The following is a 4,055-nucleotide window of genomic DNA, read 5'->3' on the forward strand; positions in this document are numbered from 1 at the left end:
CACATATGAATATCACAGTTGTTACCTCTCTGGTTTTCAGTCTCCTCGATTTTTATTAATCATACCTTGTCCATAACTCACTCCAACTCACCATCACTAAAAATGCATCTTTAAAATAAGATGAAGATCCCCAGCTTTCCTGGTTTGCAGCTTTAAGATAGCATATCTGGACTCTTCTCATAGTCTACAACCAAACAAGCCCATTCCGTGACAAATTTCCACAGCTCTAGCCATATCCTATGTGTTTTATAATGGGATAACCCTGATAAGCCAGTGTTTAAGACTCATGATCTAATAGATGGGCATGGTGTTTCACTCTTTTAGCAGCTGAGAGGCAGAGGAGATTGAGGCTAGCCTGTTTTATATAGTGTGTTCTAGGCAAGCTGGGTCTACAGAGAGACTCTGTCTCAAATAACCCCCCAAATTCATGACCTATTGCATTTTGATGAATGCATTGATATAAATTCTATATTTTTTCTTTCCATACTCGTTTTGAGTTCTAATTTAAGAATGATTTCATAATATATTGGTGAATAAAGTTTATGGTGTTTCTTTAATATTTTAAGCCTACATAGTGTGTTCTAGGCAAGCTGGGTCTACAGAGAGACTCTGTCTCAAGTAACCCCCCAAATTCATGACCTATTGTATTTTGATGAATGCATTAAGATATAAATTCTATATTTTTTCTTTCCATACTCATTTTGAGTTCTAATTTAAGAATGATTTCATGATATATTGGTGAATAAAGTTTATGGTGTTTCTTTAATATTTTAAGCCTATGTATGATTAAAATATGACATTTAATAAGAATTCATATTCCATTTTAAGGCATTTCCTACAACAAATATGTTCATGTTTTCATTTTTAAGAAAGAAAATATGGTACTATAAAAACACAGGGAAATAAATCATTGTCTTTCAAGATGAAAAGCCTGTTGTTGAAAATATTCTCTTGTTTTCGTAGGGAAATGTATACACTGGATAAAATTATTTCATAGGGGAATGTATACACTGGATAAAATTATTTCATAGGGGAGTGTATACACTAGATAAAATTATTTCATAGGGGAGTGTATACACTAGATAAAATTATTTCATAGGGGAGTGTATACACTAGATAAAATTATATAGAGGAATGTATACACTGGATAAAATTATTTCATAAGGGAGTGTATACACTAGATAAAATTATTTCATAGGGGAGTGTATACATTGGATACAATTATTTCATGGGGGAATGTATAGTTTGTATAAAACTATTTTGTGAAAGGTAGAATTGTTAACACAATAATTCAGTTTTTTGGTGTTCTGTTTTCAATACATTCCTTTATGTTATTTTCATTGGGAAAGTGAAATTTCATCTTTATTTTTCTTGAGACAAGGGTTCCCTGTACTCACTATATACACCAAGCTGGCCTGGATCTCACAAGGATCCGCCTGCTTCTGCCTCTCTGGTGCTTTGATTAAAGGTATTTGTCATCATTTCTAGCGAATTTAATCATTTTCAATAAAGAAATCATTTATTTCGGGTGTCTGTAGGATAACATCCCTTCCTTCTGTGGAGTAAGGAAAGGTGTCAAGATGTTTGGTGTCGGGGATGTTTGGTTGTCAGGGCTGAGGACAGAGCCAGTGTGTTAGGATACCAATATTCAAGCAAATCCTCCAGTTTTCAGCTCCATCATGTCTAATGGAGCCTTCTTCAGTCTCTGCTGCTCCAGTTCCTGAGATTTCCTGACTTCTGTCTACCTGCTGCTCAGCCTCAGCACCACAGTGCTTCCTGAGCTTTTCCTGAATGACAGCCAGTGACACAACCACTGTGCACTTCAATGAGCTACTAAGACAGTGCAGAATGTTGGCATTTAACCCTGTGGCCTTTTTGGTAATTGACCATGAAAAGATTCATTTCCTAATTGAGAAACCTTTCAATGTTGTTCCTTGTATCCAAAATGGAGACCGCAGGTGTGATTCAGTTACATAATTAACAGTGGAAATTCCTCTAGGATTATGTCTATATGCTTTAAAAGCAACCCCTTGCATCTACATACAACATGGTTAGAAAGATTTAGCTATAGATAAGTGAGGGCTCTGCAAAGTCAGCAGGGAAACAACTTGAAAGTTTTCTGACTGCATCTGGGAATGCTGACAGACATTGGGAGGTGGAAGAAGCAAGAGATGGAATGTTGTCTAGAGACCTGGGGAGATGGTGTTACTGACACACCAATTATTTCAGTTTTCCAGATGCTTTTAGCCTTCTGGTTCTAGAACTGCCAGACAACAAATATGTGTTATAAGCCTCTGTATTTGCAGTGTTTACTTGCAGTAGCTATAGGAATCAAATACAAATCTCCACCTGTTTTTCCCCCCAGGTATAATCAGATATTGCCACTGATTATTTGTTGGAAGAATTCATGAATAAAGTCAGCTCTTCTTTTGAGTTTTTTCTTTGGAAGTTTTTTTAATATTAATTTAATCCCTGAAGTTTGTAGATGTACATTTGGGCTGTTCTCTTTGGTCAGTTTTGTTCATGTGTGTATTTTCAAGAATTTGTACTTTTTCTCTGGGCAGAGGGTAGTAAGAGGGGTACAGATAGAAGAGGGGATCTAAGTATGATCGAAATATATGAAATTTGCAAAAAATTCATTTAAAGTCTGTGTCCCTGGAATGGACTCTTATATTAAACCTGTCCCACCCACAGCTCAGGGACCATTGTGGAAGAGGAGGCAGAAAGATTATAAGATCCAGGGCTGGTCCATGCACATAAAGCAGAGTCTTTCAAATCACCAGACACTTATACATGTGAACTTGTGGTAATAGTGGCATTGAGCACAGGACCCATGCCAATTCAATCATACAAGGTCCCAGAGTGGAGCTAGGGAAATGGGTGGCAGGTCAGCCCAAGTCTGTTAACTGTTGGAGTCTGATTACTGGTGTTAGGAATAAACTCATGGCCTCCCACATGCTAGGTGAACTCCCACATGCTAAGTGATTACTCAGCAGTTCTCCTAGTCCTGGTTAAGATATTTTGTATGATTTAAATCTTTATAAATGTATTTGAAAGTTTTTTTTTTTCTGGTATGACATGTGGTTTATTCTGGAAATGTTTGTACACAGCAGAGAATCCACTGCTCCTGGTTCAGTGGTGTGCATATCTGCTGTGTCTTCTTGCTTCATTGTGCTTTCCACATCCTGTATTGCTTACTGACCTCTCTCTCCATTCTCTTGATAATTGGGGTGAACCACTGAGATCTTTGTTATTGTGCTGCCATTTCTCCCTTTAGTTTTGCAATTTTTACTTTACATATTTTGGCCTTCTGTTTTAGGCATCTATATTTACACTTTCTTAATTGGTTCTCATTAATATGCAATGTCTGTTTTCTAAATATTGTTCAGTTAGAGACTGTTCTGCTTGTTTTTATGGCAGAGATATCTATTTTTTTGCATAAGACAAGGGCATGAACTAAAGGAGAGTTTAGTGGGTTCTGTTGCCCTCTACCAGACCTGGATGTGTGCTGATATTTTGATTTTCTAAACACCGTGTCAGTGGAAAGCAAATGTTAAGGAGTTCCCTTAAATCCTGGTTGTCTATGGTTTCTGATTGATAGTCACATAGAAACATGTACACGGTGCTGGTAGTTTACACTATGATATTTTGACCATATATCAGAGTCCTGGCTCTGTGAACTGGCTCAGGTATGGGAGTCAACTGAGTAATAACTTTTAATTTCACTAATATTGAATATAAACCTTTCTTGGTTTTTATTTTTTTTTATTTTTATTTTTTTTGGTTCTTTTGAGACAGGATCTCCCTATAGCCCCAGCTGTGCTGGAACTCACTATGTAGACCAGGCTGGCTTTGAACTTTTTACTTTTATACTTTTAATTATGATTGGTCTTTTCTCTGGCTTTATCACCTGTTTTGCTATGAGACTGTGGTCTCAGAAGAAATCCAGAAATTTCTTAACTATTGTTGGTTTTCAGTTTGTTGTTTTTCAGTCTGTCTCTTAAAGTGAAAACACCTTTAGATCTATGTTATATAAATCTTTCAACATTAATAAA

Source organism: Nannospalax galili, unplaced genomic scaffold (genome assembly GCF_000622305.1).
Source record: "Nannospalax galili isolate Female #2095 unplaced genomic scaffold, S.galili_v1.0 scaffold2482, whole genome shotgun sequence".
NCBI lineage: Eukaryota > Metazoa > Chordata > Mammalia > Rodentia > Spalacidae > Nannospalax > Nannospalax galili.